Here is a 17,046-nt window from a genome sequence, read left to right on the forward strand (position 1 = left end):
GGTAGGCTGAGTGTAAATCAAATCCCACAGAGTGTGTCATAATATTGGTGGCAGGCAAGCAGGCTTTTCCAGTAAGTTGTTCAAATAAAAGGATTATGTTAGACATAAGTTACTATTGAGTGGTAGTAGAACTTCTACGGTTCTACCACGCAATACAATAAAAGTGTTTCACGGTCCCGAATTGCGATCTGGTCATACGGTTTCCTCGAATAAATAATAATAACGTTTCCCTCTCTGGTTGGCGTTAGCTTTAGTGCTAGCCGCTAGCTAACGTTATCTAGATATGTGGTGTGAGGCACTGTGAGCTGGATGACGTTGACTCCACTGACACATGCCTTCTCTATTTGAATGACCACATCAAACAAGAGGTGGACGCAGGCAAATACTGCGGCATGGTCATGCTGGACCTACAAAAGGCCTTTGACACGGTCAATCACTCCATTCTGATTGACAAGCTAAAAGCAATTGGTTTTGATAGTCTATCAGTGAGCTGGATGCAATCCTACCTTGAGGGGAGGGAACAGATGGTGGAGGTAAACGGTACCCTATCCCCCCCCCTCACAGTGAGCTGTGGTGTTCCACAAGGAAGCATACTAGGACCGCTACTGTTCCTAATTTATGCAAATAACATGTCGTCAGCTTGTGACTGCAACTTGTTCCTGTTTGCGGACGACTCAGCCCTGCTGGTCTCTGACAAGAACAAGTTACAGGTTGAAAAAACCCTCAGCTCGGAACTAGGCAGAATCTGCATATGGCTCGCTGATAACAAACTATCATTACACATGGGCAAAACAGAGTCCATTCTCTTCGGTTCAAATAACAAACTCAGCAAGACCGACGGCTTCTCAGTTACAGTGGGTGACAATATTGTCACAAGGAAAGATGAAATTACCTACCTGGGTTCCATCCTAGAGGCTAATCTCTCCTGTGACAAAATGGCATCCAATGTAATAAAAAAAGTCAACCAACGAACTCGATTCTTGTACCGGATCTCCTCTCTGGTAAACAAGAACACCCTGAAGACTCTGGCAGGAGCACTCATTCAGGGGTACTACGACTATGCTTGCACCTCATGGTACCAAAGCACCTCAAAGGCGCTAAAAACAAAATTACAAACATCTCAAAACAAACTGGTCAGACTACTGCTTGACCTTACTCCTAGAACCCACCTCACCCCTGCCCACTTTGACAACCTAGGATGGCTTAGAGTAGACGACAGAGTACAACAACTTGCAATGGGCCTGGTCTACAAGATACACTACACGACCAAGGTACCCATGTACATGTCAAAATACTTCCCAAAGGTCAGTGAATACCACGATCACAACACCAGAGGGAGCTCCACAAATCATGTTAAACCCAGATTCGGCTCAAATAAGGGACTAAACACGTTTCGCAATTATGCCACATCAATGTGGAACGCCCTACCCAAAGCTGTAAAGGAATGTGGATCACTACCCACTTTCAAAACCTCTCTCAAGGGACACCTACGGGAGACTGCAATTCAACACTGGCCCCTGTAAATATCCTAACCCAACCCCCTCCAATGTACAGTCATTTACCTAGTATGGTTTTGTCAATAGTTCAATGTACAATTGTGTTTGTTTGTACAGTGTCTCCCCCCCCCCCCCCTCAATGTACAGTGTTACTTGTTTATACAGTGTGCCCCCCGGCCCCCCCCCCCCCCCCCAACCACCTCCAATGTAAATTACCCAGTATGGTTGTCAATATCCCAATGTACCCAACCCCCCCCACCCAACCTCCTCCAATGTACAGTTTCTACGTCAAATGTATATACTCCCTTTTCTTGACTCCTTCTGTATCACAAACAGTACTGTATTTGCAAATCTGGTATGTCATAAATGTATAGATGTAGCAGTACTGACTATCTGTATGTCATGTATGTCATATATGTCTATATGAATTGAAAATGGGGGACCCTGATGGAAACAAGACAAACGTCTTTCTCAGGTCTGCATCCCCTTAACAATTGTATGTATTGAGCCGTACTGTATTGTACCCATTCTGCAATCTGTTAAATAAAGTTTTCATTCATTCATTCATTCACTTCATTTGCAAACGTTAACGCTATCTATATGGCAGACGAGCAGGGCCGTATTAACGACGGCCGCGGCCCGTGGGCCTATAGTGACGAGGGGCCTCCATTTTTTTTTTTTTTTTTTGAGATCGATGTCATGATTGTGCATTGCAGACTCAGGGAGGAGGCAGAGAAGGAGAGAAAGAGACACAAGATTTACAGGTAATGGAAATATATCTTTTTTCTCTTTCTTATTAAAAACTTGGCCTATTTGAAAGGAGATTGATTTAATAAAAATGAATGAGTGAAAAATCAATATACAGTGTATATACAGTATATATATTAATATGTTATTATTATTATAGTAATTGGCTATCATACTGCAATATAAACTGAGTTTTATAGTGAAAAGAGCAGCTTTATTGGTCAAGATTGAAGGCTCTATATTGCAGGAAATTGCACGTACAGGTTCATTAAATAAAAAAAAAAATCGGCCATGGAGGGGGTCGTGCCGGACCCCCTCCAAACTACCCCTTGCCTGTCAAAAAAAAAAAAAAAAAAAAAAAGAAAAGTCAACTATAACTAGGCGGCCATGTATATACATAATGTAAATCAATATCTTGCTTTTGAATAGAAATAGGCTGAGGGATCAGGATGTGTAAAGCTAATTAGCCTAGTCCACGTCAAAGGGAGGAGCCTATAGCAAATGTACACAAACAACACACACACACACCAGTCATCATCATCAGGGGGGGGCCTCCCAGTCATCACCAGGGGGGGGGGGGCTCCCAGTCATCATCAGGGGGGGCTCCCAGTCATCACCGGGGGGGGGGGGGGGGGGGGCTCCCAGTCATCATCGTCAGGGGGGGGGCCTCCCAGTCATCACCGGGGGGGGGGGGCTCCCAGTCATCACCAGGGGGGGGGGCTCCCAGTCATCACCAGGGGGGGCTCCCAGTCATCATCAGGGGGGGGCTCCCAGTCATCACCGGGGGGGGGGGGGGCTCCCAGTCATCACCAGGGGGGGGGGCTCCCAGTCATCACCGGGGGGGGGGGCTCCCAGTCATCACCAGGGGGGGGGGGCTCCCAGTCATCACCAGGGGGGGGGGGGCTCGCAGTCATCATCAGGGGGGGGGGGGGCTCCCAGTCGCGTGTACCACTTCCGCAACGGATTTGATTTCCGGGGTTGGCCTGATTGGCCGCGACGGCCACGTGACACGCCCCGCGGCAGCCGCAGCGGCAAGCGCGCTGCCGTTGGCCAAAGCAGGATGAGAGAGCGTAGATTTCGCTGTGTATCATTTAATCATTTATCATTTAACATTTGAAAGGCATACATTGTTGTCATACAGAAGTACAGAATACTTTTATCCAAAATGCTTCTTACTGTTACACTGTTAGAGACTGTGCTAGACAAATTCGGTCAGAAATAGCATAACTAATAACGTTAGTAAGCACTGCTTATAATATGCTTATTATGTCTGCGGGGTACAGTAAACGTTTCTCCCGGTACATTCTGAAGAGCACACCGCTGTATGTTGGAGAACCAGCGGTCTTCCGCTCCTCCTCACTCGAGTGAGAGCACTGTGTGACGCGAGCAGGAAGGAGGAGATGGGAGTCCTTCCAATCGGAATATGTTGTTTCTTTACACATATGTTGGATTATGAATATGTCTTTATAGCTACAAATGAATGACTAATTCGGTCAGAAAGCAGTAACACAACAGTTGCAATGTTGTGTTACTGCTTCTCGGCATAAGCCCCAATAAGACCGTCACCAGAGCTCAGCGATGCCGCTCGCGTGAGCATATTCTCCCCGCTGGTGATCACAGCACGGAGGGTCGCGGACCAGCCTGGCAGCATAGCTATAAAGACATATTCATAATCCAACATATGTGTAAAGAAACAACATATTCCAGCCTGGCAGCATACGTAGCTATAAAGACATATTCATAATCCAACATATGTGTAAAGAAACTTATGGTTTGTAACCGACCTCAAACGCAACGGCACAGAGAGGAAGTTCAGAGTTAGCCAAAGCTAGGGCATATTTATTTACAGAGTCACAAGATGGATGAAGTACAGCAATCGAACAAACAGGGATCTGGCATGTGACGATTTAGCGGCTCTGCAGATACTCCCAGTAGGTAGTGGTGAGGAATTGGCAAGTGACGTTGAAGCGGCTCTGCAGATACTCCCAGCTTTCACTCCCGGTGGAAACGGAGAGAGAGAGAAATCAGAGTTAGCCCAACGAACACACAGAGGCAGAGAGGTGACTGGTCCAGTATTAATCCAAGTGACTTGATCTTCGGTGTACCACACACAAGTTAGCTGAGTCCAGAGAAAAACAATACGGTAATCTTCAGTGTTAATCTAACACAAAAATTAGGTGAGTCCAGTACAAACAAAAACGGGATTTCTTCGGTGTTCACCAAACACACAAAAAACTGATAATCCAAAAAGACTGTTTCCAAAAACTCACCAGAGCGCAACGCGAAAAGCGGGCAGATAACGAGGCGCAGCTCCGAACGGGGAACCAGGTTCTCCACAGCGGTTCTCCACAAAAGGTCCTGGAGAGCAAAAAGACAGGAACAGCGACGGGGAAGGCAGGTATATGCAGGTGTATTTCAGAACGACCCAACATCGATAGTAAGGAGGTCTGAGTATATAAAGCCTTCAGGGGCGCTAATTACAAGCTGTGACAGCTGCGGGATGAGATTGATACTTGCTCCAAAAGCGTGTGGCGGGGAAAGCACCAATCAACACGGCACCTTAAAGGAACGGAGCGCGTGGCGGGGAATGCATTAATCAACATAGTACCTTAAAGGAACGGAGCGTGTGGCGGGGAGCGGACCAAACCTCACAGTACCCCCCCCTCCACGGGAGCCACCCGGCGACCAGCCCGACCCGGCTCGCCCGGATGGGCACGATGGAAGTCGGTGATCAGGCCGGGATCCACGATGAGCTGGCGGGAGACCCAGCTCCGTTCTTCCGGACCGTACCCCTCCCAGTCCACCAGGTACTGGAACCCCCGACCCCGCCGTCGAACGCCCATCAACCGGCGGACCTGCCACTGGGGGTGACCGTCCACCATCTCGGGAGGAGGTGGTTCCGAAGCAGGAGGCATCAGGGGACTGAGAGAGACAGGCTTAACCCAGGACACATGGAAAACGGGGTGAATGTGCATGGACGCAGGAAGCTTAAGACTCACCGCCGCCGGACTGAGTACCTTCAGAACCTCAAAAGGACCGACGAACCGGGGGTTAAGCTTCTTGGCCGAGGACCGAAGTGGAAGGTCCCTTGCGGAAAGCCACACCCTCTGCCCAGGGTGGTACGTCGGTGCAGGAACCCGGCGCCGGTCAGCCCCACGACTGGCGCGCTCCGATGACCAGAGCAGCGCGGTCCTGGTGATCTCCCAGACCCGACGGCACCGGTCGAGGTGGTCCTGTACGGAGGGAACTGCCACCTCCGACTCCTGTGCAGGGAAAAGAGGGGGTTGGTAGCCCAGGGATACCTCAAAGGGTGAGAGGCCGGTGGCGGAACTGACAATGGAGTTGATGGAGTACTCGACCCAGGGAAGGAAACGGCTCCAAGAAGCTGGTCTCTCGGCAGCCACACACCGAAGAGCAGACTCCACACTGGTTCATCCTCTCCGTTTGTCCGTTAGCCTGGGGATGATAACCAGAGGAAAGACTGACCGTTGCCCCCAATCCCTTGCAAAAAGCCCGCCATACCTGGGAAGTGAACTGGGGCCCCCGGTCCGAGACGACGTCCTGGGGAAAACCATGGAGGCGAAACACGTGGCGTGTCAGGAGGTCCGCCGTCTCGGCCGCCGAGGGAAGCTTGGGAAGGGCCACGAGGTGAACCCCCTTGCTGAACCGATCCACCACGGTCAGTAGGCACGTGTTCCCCTGGGAAGAAGGAAGACCCGTGATGAAGTCCAGCGCCACATGTGACCAAGGACGGCTCGGAATGGGAAGCGGCTGCAATAGCCCGGAGGGTGCCTGGTGGGAGGCCTTGCTGCGGGCGCAGACTGCGCAGGCCAGTACGAACTCCTTGACGTCGTTCCTCATGGTGGGCCACCAGAATCGACGAGCCAGGAAGGAGAACGTGCGATGAACGCCCGGGTGGCAGGCGAACCGGCTGGTATGGCCCCACTGGAGGACCCGGGACCGGACCGAGTCGGGGACGAAGAGACGATGAACCGGTACATTGCCTGGAGCGCGATGGAAGCGTAGGGCACGCCTTACCACCCCCTCGATGCCCAAGGTGACTACTCCTACCACCCTGGCCTCTGGGAGGATGGGAGTCGGGTCCTCAGTGGTTGGAGCCCCCTTGGAGTGTAATCGGGACAGGGAGTCGGCCTTCATGTTGCGGGAACCAGGGCGAAACGTCAGCGAGAAGTCGAATCGACTGAGGAAGCTGGCCCATCTTGCCTGCTGGCCATTGAGGCGCTTGGAAGCACGGATGTACGTCAGGTTCTTGTGGTCCGTCCAAATGGTAAATGGCTCCTCGGCCCCCTCTAGCCAATGACGCCACTCCTCCAAGGCAGCCACAACCGCCAGCAGCTCCCGATTGCCGATGTCATAGTTCCTCTCGGCAGGGAGGAAACGACGCGAGTAGAAGGCGCACGGATGTACCTTCTGGTCTGTTGCCGACCGCTGGGATAAGATAGCTCCCAGTCCAGTATCCGAGGCGTCCACTTCTACGATGAACTGTCTCTTGGGGTCTGGATGGAGCAAGATCGGGGCGGAAGTGAACCTCTTCTTGAGGGAGCGGAACGCAGCACACGCCGTTGGGGACCAGTCGAACGGCAGGGCGGGAGAGGTCAGCCTGGTAAGCGGTTCCGCCACTTGACTGTAGTTCCGGATTAATCTTCGGTAGAAGTTGGCGAACCCGAGGAAGCTCTGTAACTCCTTCCGAGAGGTGGGTTCCGGCCACTCCTCCACGGCCCGGATCTTGCGAGGATCAGCTCGGGTCAAACCTCTCTACACGATGAAGCCCAGGTAATCGACGGAGTCGGAGTGGAATCGGCACTTCTCCGCCTTGACGAAGAGCCGATTGTGGAGGAGGCGCTCCAGCACACGGCGGACATGCTGGATGTGTTCCTCGAGGGTCTTGGAGAAGATGAGGATGTCGTCTAGGTATACTACCACAAACTCCTCCAGCATGTCACGAAGGACGTCGTTCATGAGCGCCTGGAATACCGCCGGAGCGTTGGTGAGGCCGAACGGCATAACCAGGTACTCGTAGTGGCCCCTGGGAGTCTTGAAGGCGGTCTTCCACTCATCGCCCTCTCGGATACGGACTAGATGGTAGGCACTCCGGAGGTCCAGCTTGGTAAAGACGGTAGCCTGGGTGAGAGGCTCGAAGGTGGAGTTCATGAGAGGAAGAGGGTACTTGTTCTTAATGGTGATCTCGTTGAGCTGGCGATAGTCGATGCAGGGTCGAAGGTCTCCGTCCTTCTTCCCAACAAAGAAGAAGCCAGCCGCCACAGGAGAGGAGGAAGGCCGAATGAGTCCTGCTTCCAAGGACTCAGAGATGTATTGATCCATCGCTGCCTTCTCAGGGACGGTCAGACTGTAGAGGCGGCTGCCGGGAAGGGGAGCCCCTGAGCGGAGGTCGATGGCACAGTCGTAAGGCCGGTGAGGCGGAAGGGCCTGAGCCCTGGACTTACTGAAAACCTCCATGAGGTCGTGGTACTCGGGGGGTATGGTCGAGAGGTCCGGAGGCGGCTCACAAACGGATCTCCAGGGGCGAGGGACAGGACGCCGCCTGAAGACACTGGGCATGACAGGAGGAGCTCCACCCCCTGATGGTACCGGAGGACCAGGCGATGTGGGGCTCGTGCAGCGCGAGCCAGGGCCGGCCCAGGACTACTGGGACAAGAGGGGATCTGGTGATAAAAAACTGGAGTCTCTCAACGTGGTTACCAGCAATGGTGAGCAGGACAGGGCAGGTGCGTTGAGTGATGTCAGCCAGGCGGTGTTGGTCCAATGCGAATACCTCCAATGGCCTCACTAGGTCCTCAAGTGGAATGTTGGCCCGGGTAGCAAACTCGAAGTCTAGGAAACTCTCGTCAGCCCCCGAGTCAATGAGTGCCTCCACCGTGGCCCGTTGGTCCGCCCAGGCCAGGGTGACGCTCATCAGACGGCTAGGTGGTGCACGGCTCTGGGAACGAGAAAAACGGCTCACCAGGATCTCCCGGGGTCCCGGCGAGCCTGGTCTTTTGGCTGGGTGGGGCAGTTGGCGATACGGTGTCCATCCCGACCGCAGTAGAGGCAAAGGCCGGACCTGAACCTCGCCTCCCGTTCAGCTTGGCTAAGATGTGAACGTCCCAGCTGCATGGGTTCCTCCCCGGGCACCGAACGGGAGGGGAAAGAGCCACCAGTCGTGTTGGGAGCAGGGCGGCCCGCAGTACCGTCACGAGTACGGGGGGTCTGGAGAACCTCTGGAGGTCCCTGTCGGGTTCTCTCACGTCTTCTCTCCTGGAGGCGTCCATCGATGCGAATGGCGAGGCTGAACAGGTCCTCGAGGGACTCAGGTTCCTCACGGGTCGCGAGCTGGTCCCTGACAGCGTCGTTGAGCCCCCTCATGAAGGTGAGACGAAGCGCTTGATCGTTCCAACCGCTCTCCGTTGCCGCCAGTCTGAACTCCAGCACGTAGTCGGTGACCCCGCCACTGCCCTGCCGGAAGGTACCCAACCGGGCTCCAGGGTCCTGGCCACGGGCTGGGTGGTGGAAAACCCTGCGGAGCTCAGCCACAAAGTTTGGGTAGGAAAAACAGAAATCAGCCCCCATTGCCCAGGAGGCAGTGACCCACTGGGCAGCCCGGCCTGAGAGCAAGTTAGTCATGTAAGCCACTTGGGCTCCCCTTGAAGTGAATCGGCTGGGTTGATGACGAAAAACCAACTCACATTGCATGATGAATGTGGCACAATCCTCGAAGTTACCATCGAACAACCGTGGTTCGGAGAGACGGGGCTCCCGAGGTGCGGGATCGGGAGGCGCAGGGCCTGCCAGGGCTGCGGGTGATGCTCCGGCCGAGGCTCCTGAAGTAAGTGGGGTTACAAGCAAGGTGTTAACGGTTTCACTCAGCGCTTGTAATTGGTGGAGAATATTAGACTGCTGGCTAGCCAGAGAGCCAAGGGACCCCTGAATAGGCAGGACCTGGTCTCGGAGCTCCTGTACAGCAGCCGCACCTAGCTGTAGGCTGTGGTCGTTGGTTAACTCTATCTGGACCGCCAACGCTGTTCTGACCCTCTGTGTCGGCTGAGGTCGTCATGGTTGGGTCGTAATGTTATGGTTTGTAACCGACCTCAAACGCAACGGCACAGAGAGGAAGTTCAGAGTTAGCCAAAGCTAGGGCATATTTATTTACAGAGTCACAAGATGGATGAAGTACAGCAATCGAACAAACGGGGATCTGGCATGTGACGATGTAGCGGCTCTGCAGATACTCCCAGTAGGTAGTGGTGAGGAATTGGCAAGTGACGTTGAAGCGGCTCTGCAGATACTCCCAGCTTTCACTCCCGGTGGAAACGGAGAGAGAGAGAAATCAGAGTTAGCCCAACGAACATACAGAGGCAGAGAGGTGACTGGTCCAGTATTAATCCAAGTGACTTGATCTTCGGTGTACCACACACAAGTTAGCTGAGTCCAGAGAAAAACAATACGGTAATCTTCAGTGTTAATCTAACACAAAAATTAGGTGAGTCCAGTACAAACAAAAGCGGGATTTCTTCGGTGTTCACCAAACACACAAAAAACTGATAATCCAAAAAGACCTCACCAGAGCGCAACGCGAAAAGCGGGCAGATAACGAGGCGCAGCTCCGAACGGGGAACCAGGTTCTCCACAGCGGTTCTCCACAAAAGGTCCTGGAGAGCAAAAAGACAGGAACAGCGACGGGGAAGGCAGGTATATGCAGGTGTATTTCAGAACGACCCAACATCGATAGTAAGGAGGTCTGAGTATATAAAGCCTTCAGGGGCGCTAATTACAAGCTGTGACAGCTGCGGGATGAGATTGATACTTGCTCCAAAAGCGTGTGGCGGGGAAAGCACCAATCAACACGGCACCTTAAAGGAACGGAGCGCGTGGCGGGGAATGCATTAATCAACATAGTACCTTAAAGGAACGGAGCGTGTGGCGGGGAGCGGACCAAACCTCACAGAAACAACATATTCCGATTGGAAGGACTCCCATCTCCTCCTTCCTGCTCGCGTCACACAGTGCTCTCACTCGAGTGAGGAGGAGCGGAAGCAGGGTTTCCGTTAGAAAAAATTGTTGCCGGTCTCCGTGACCTGCAAGATTTCAATCTACCGGACAAATGAGATTAATTCCGGTCATAGTTTATTGAGCTTTAAAACAATTTATAGGCAGACTATATAAAGAATGTCATCCTCAAGGCATGTAGATTTATAATATTATTATTTAAAACTAGGCTACTTTTGCGTATACAGTCATTAATATATTCCAAATAAAATAAGTCCCTCGATACTCCGTGCTGCTGCTGACTTGAAATAAAATAGACCGCGTATGTGGGCAGTCGGTCCGACACTAAACAGCAGTCTGTTATAATCACATTTTTATGAGCTAACGAATTCCGTTATATTGGACATTTGTATTAATTATATCAAGCGAAGAACTGAGAAATTTTGCAGAGAGAGACGGCAACGTTATCGTGGCCGGGTTTGCGTGATGTATTTCTCCACCTCCCAACGACTTGGTGCTGGTCATAATGTCCGGTGAAAACAACTCCCTCCAAGCACAACTTGATCACCCGAACCGTACCAAAACAGGCCAAAATTAAATAGCCCATGCGACGAACGATTCATTACATTCGTTTCATCGTTGCTCCACCAAGCAGCCGGTCCAACAATGAAAGCTGTTATCAGCGCGAGCCGGCAGCAGTTAGTTTGCAAGAAGCATCCAGCTGCAGACCCGCAGAGCAGCTTTCCAGGTCTGGGGACCGCACTGTGCCAGCAAAGCTGGTGGGTTATGTGGGTCTGCAGCTGCATGCCTTCCGCAAATCCAGCAGCAAGCTCTCGCTGAGCGAAGCAACGACAACAAACGCAATGATTGTTTCGTTCACCCAACTCCAGCCCATCCAAATACAATTCAAATAATCAAACTGTGCCCAGAGGGAACTATTTTCACCGGACACTATGACCGGAGAGATTAAATATGTCGGACTTCAACAGATTTTGCCGGCCAAATACCGGTAATTACCGGCTAACGGAAACGCTGAGCGGAAGACCGCTGGTTCTCCAACATACAGCGGTGTGCTCTTCAGAATGTACCGGGAGAAACGTTTACTATACCCCGCAGACATAATAAGCATATTATAAGCAGTGCTTACTAACGTTATTAGTTACGCTATTACCGAATTAGTCATTCATTTGTCTAGCACAGTCTCTAACAGTGTAACAGTAAGAAGCATTTTGGATAAAAGTATTCTGTACTTCTGTATGACAACAATGTATGCCTTTCAAATGTTAAATGATAAATGATTAAATGATACACAGCGAAATCTATGCTCTCTCATCCTGCTTTCGCCAACGCGACAATATTATTACACCGGTTCCTGACAGGCAGCGATGTGAAAGGCGAAGTGAACTCCAGCAGTAGCGCGTGTCACGTGGCCGTCGCGGCCAATCAGGCCAACCCCGGAAATCAAATCCGTTGCGGAAGTGGTACACGCCTCCCAGTCATCACCAGGGGGGAGGGCTCCCAGTCATCACAACCCCCTCCAATGTACAGTAAATGTCCTAACCCAATAATACACAAGACCCTCTTCTTGGACCAAGTAAGGTTGTCGATAATCCAATGTACAGTTACCCCCCCCCCCCCCGCCCAACCACCTCCAATGTACAGTTACCCCTTCTTCCTATTCCTTTTCGAACATGTAAATTGAGTTATGTTTAGTTTATTATAAAAAAAAAATCCATTTCATAGAGATCAATGATTTGTTATGATTTTATATTTTACATGTTCGGAATAAAGATTTCAAATCTATTCTATTCAGATTTTTGCTTACCACATCTATCTATTGCTATGTCCGCCTATCACAATCACACAAACTGTAACGCTTGTCCCGTCTCCCCGTGTCCCTGTGAATGGCTGTCTCGTGGTGGACGTCCCGTGATGATGACCGGGAGGACGCCACCCTCTCTGCGCCTATCCCTGTCTCGTGGTGGACGTCCCGTGATGATGACCGGGAGGATGCGACCCTCTCTGCGCCTATCCCTGTCTCGTGGTGGACGTCCCGTGATGATGACCGGGAGGACGCCACCCTCTCTGCGCCGCCCCATGCCTCAAATAGATCTGCCATCAGCTCTATTTACAATCTTTTAAAATGTTCAGTTGCTATTGCATGCACTTATCCGTGTTTCATAACATATGTGTGCATGCTTACCAACTGTTTTATTGCAACACTAATAATGTGTTTGTTTTAATGAAACTACATTAAGTGTGTCTTTAGACGACACGTTAAGGACAGCATTAGCTGGCTTGATAGGATGATCAACATCATCCACGCTAGCTAAGTTATTCCATTCTGTGTACTGCATATTACCATATTTACCATCAGTCATGCTCTTGCTAATAATGCTATGACTGTGTCTAGGCAAACACTAGGAACGGGTATATACCAGCTCATGAAAGACATGACAGATGCACCATAAGCTACCTTGCAGCAGAAGACACACCTGAGGTAGAAGCTGGCGGCAGGACATATGCTGTGGGATGTGGCCTCAGCCACCAGGTGAGAAACGTATATAATTATGGAATAAGATAAGAGTGCATAACTAGTCCCCAGCTCCAGTACTTCCTGGAGGAAGCTTGCACATTGGTTTCCTGTCAAATATTAGATGAAGTTATTAATCTCAGGTGTGCAGCACAGCTGATTAATCACATCAGGAAACCAGTGTGTGAGCTTCCTCCATGAAGTACTGAAGCTCAGACATGTGTTTCCTGTGCAGCACACTGCACACCTGAGATTAATCACTTTATCCAGTTGGTTGTTTTCTTCTTCTGTTTATTCTATACTTTTCTTTGTTCTTAGCTATGTGAAGCTTGTGGTTGACAAGTGTCATGTCTAAATGTGATTGATTGATCCAACACTGTTTGACATGAAATGTATGTGAGGGAATTTATGTTCCCTCTCTTGCTTCACTGTGTTTTTTCTTTTTTTTTTCAGCCTCTATATTCCAGATTTGGACATACTCATGATCCTGGCGTGTGCCATCCTCAAGAGAAATTGATAGTGACTGTTCGAGTGTTAACATTTTGATACGATTGAATGATTAGTACAATAGCCTACATTCATAATCTGCATGCAAACTGAAAAATTCCTTTTGTTGGTCTCCTTTTCCCAGGTCATCAGAGAGGTCAACCATCCTGTGGACGTCCATTTGTAAGTGCTTTGGGTGTCTTGAAAAGCACTATATAAATGCAAGTAATTATTATTAGACCATTTATTATGTTCTGATTTACCTCTGACCAATGAACGATCTTCATCCTTTCATAATGTTAAATCTATGTTATTGTGTTACTTTGTTAGACCTGTGCCACTGCTGCTGGTGTACAGTAGTGAATACTGCAGCACTCCCAAGCAGCCCCTTGTTACTGTATTTATATTAGAATGTACATACATTACATAGGAAAGGTGAATCCTGGACCGTATTTTATTATTATTATTTTATTCTTAAGCTTACTTTATTCTTAGGCATTTTTTTTTGTTATTCGTGATTTGTTTTGTCTACCTAAATGTTTACTGTGAGCGATTTGTAGTGCCAAATTTCCCTCTGGATGATTAAAGTATTTATATTCTCTTCTATTCTGGTGTGGTGTGGGAAAAGATACAGGTGATCAACACCTTGATCAATGCTGCCTGCAATACATGAGTATTTAAAACTGAAACATATCTTTTCTTATTAACAGGTGCTTCTTGGGCATCAACCCGGAGAAAAGCTCAAGGGGAAAGAAACAAAGCTCTATTAACCCTCATGGGACCACCCTTCTCCGGAAGCTGATAGATTTTTTTTATCCACTTTTTCTAATTTTTCTCCCATCCCAATTTCGCCTCGCCAATTCTCCCTTCAATTCTCCCTTCCCCTGTCTTGAACGTTGCTAGACTATGCCTCCCACTGGTCGGCTGCAGTGAGGACCAAGCCTTGCATCACGTGTCCCCTCCGGTACACGAGGAGGCAGCTGTCGCATCTTTTCACCTGTACAGCTCGATCTCTCAGCGGCGAGGAGTAACGCGTGGGAGGCTCACGCTGCCCCCGTTGCTTCCTGATTCTGCTGTACAGGCGCACCAACCGACCTGTAGGCAACGTCCGATCCCCACCCACCAGCTTTCCCACCCAGTTAGTGGCGAGCGCCTTGCTCACTGCGCCACTTAGCCGCCCTGGAAGCTGATAGACAACTGTCATGATCCTGTCGTCCCTGCTCCTCTTTTTATTCTTTTGAGTGCGTGCAAGAAAACTGTTAATTTATTAGTTCCTTTTTTCACCACGCTGTTGTAGAACACACAAGCATGTAGTTTCATGTATTTCAGAATATGGTTCTTTTGACTTGTCAATAAATATGCCAGTGGGCTTCCATTGATTTTACCTCATTTGTGCGTTTGGGGTGTTTTTAATGTACAATAGCCTACGTGCATTTTTGTAGTCCAGCTCCAGTACTTCCTGGCAGAAGCTCACACTTTGGTTTCCTGTCCAACACTATTGGATGACGTGATTAATCATGTCATCCAAAAGTATCTGACAGGAAATCATTGTATGAGCTTCTGCCGGGAAGCACTGGAGCTGGGGACCACAGTTATGCACGTCTATCATTGTAACTATTTTGCATTGCTTTGCATTTGCATTTTTTTACTTTTACTTTCTATTGAGGACCTCTAAAGTTCAAAGTCAATTATGTTCTGCAGCCATATCTGGTTAATTTATGTAAATTCATGTTATTGTTATGGCGTTTTTGCTATTGAAAGTATGTGCAATGTTGAATAAATTGTTCATTACTAGGGAGAATAAATACATGAGACATCTCCCTAGAATTGGGAGAGTATCTTCCAAAGGCATACAGCACAGTGGAAACTCAGTCTTTAGACCAAATAGCCTACATTATGAAATTTCTAAGGAAAAAGAAAGCACATTTGGGTGAGTGATGCCATAATTATGTGGCATATAATAATAATTGACAGTGCGACACCTGCTGGTCAGTTTCTGTAAGTATAGTTTTAGATTGTATGTTTTTCCACACTTTACTGTAGTGTACGTGTATTTACACAGTTAACAAAGTCCATGTAATATTTTACTGCACGTTAGAATACACAGAAGTAACGATAGACATGTACAAATTGCACATAGAAATTAGGCATACAGGCGCGTCTCTGTATTGCACTGATGAAATACCGGAGGCTATACTAATGCGCCAAAATACCTAGATTATAATGTAGTTACTAAATAAGAACAACATTCTATTTGTTCACTTGCTTTAATAGGCGAAATGACAATAATCAAACAAGTCATGAGCCGGGGGAAACGTGTCTGTTTACATCATAGCAGTAGTCTAACTACTTCCCTTTCCGGTGCGTGCACCAATATGTAACCGGAGTGCAATATTCCCTATCTCCTCCCGAGTCTTTAACACGACTACAATAAAGGCTAAAATAAAACAATCCTAGAATAGTAACACTGCAACAGCAAACAGTAAACAGCAGAGTCAAGTGCACCAGTTGCGAACCAACAAGTATAGCATACAACATGAGCACCACCCACGTAAAGTCAGTCCATAGAAAAGTCACTGTGCCAGGCGGGGACGCAGGTCGCCCTGGCAGACCGGCGTAATCCCAATGCCAGCGGTGGCGGCGACGCGACAACGTCCGGCGGCGGAGACAGAGCCACCGGGGCCACGGGGGCCGGCAACGGGTCCCGAGCCGGTGTCACCGGCGGGGCAGAGGTGGGCCGTGTCCAGCGCTGAGGAGAGCTTGCCGACGGCGGTGCAGGTGGCAGGCCGGACCGAGGCCCCGTCACGGGCAACCCAGAGCTGCGTGTGAGGCCAGGCAGCCGAGGAATGACGACGGACACTGGCGCGGCGACGCGGATTGGCAAATCATCATAGATCGATCGGGGCGGAAGCCGGTCATCGCGAACCGGGCAGAACTTGCGCAGGAATCTCCTGTTCCGAAGCGTGACCCTGCCGGAGCCGTCAATCTTGACCACATACTGATCGTGCTGACGCACCTCCACGACGCAGCCCGTCCTGTCCCACTTGTTGGGGTGGAGCCCTGTCTGGTTCTGCACACGGACCAAGTCACCCACTACGAGCGGAGGGAGGCTCTGCCCAGGTGCTCGCTGTGCGGATGTGGCGTTTGCGGAGGGCCTCCTCCCTCGCTGTCAGCGTCTCGCGCCAAGTCTCATGCGGCCTGTACTTTCCGGGGGCAATCGGGATGAAATCACGTATCGGGCGGCCGAACACGCACATGGCCGGGGAAATCTTCGTGTCTGGGTCAGGCGTATTGCGGTATTGCAGAATCGCCCTCTGCACAGCATCGGTGTCGAGGTCGCCCTTCGGGCCAGTGTTGTCGGTGATCAGCCGTTTCATGGTCTTCACCCCAATCTCCGCACGGCAGTTGCTGTGGGGGAACGCCACTGATGAGAGGCGGTGGTGGACGCCCCATCTTCGCAGGAAAGACCTGGTCTCGGCAGAGGTGAACTCAGGCCCCCCGTCTGACGAGAGCTCTTCAGGCGTCCCGTATGTCGCAAAGGCGCGACGTAAGTGGCATATGAGGTCTGGAGCGCCGCCTGATGTCCTTGAGACAATCGGCCAGTTCGAGTAACGGTCCACCGTCACGAGGTAGTGTACCCCCCTGTGCATGAAAAAGTCAGAACACACCGCTTGAAATGGGTAAACGGCGGGGATGGGCGGGGTCGGTGGGGCCCCAGGTTGCGAGGGCGCCATCCGGTGGCACTGCTTGCAGCTGTTCCGAGCGGCGCTGATGTCGGCT

Source organism: Notolepis coatsorum (assembly GCF_963971535.1).
Source record: "Notolepis coatsorum genome assembly, chromosome: 7".
NCBI lineage: Eukaryota > Metazoa > Chordata > Actinopteri > Aulopiformes > Paralepididae > Notolepis > Notolepis coatsorum.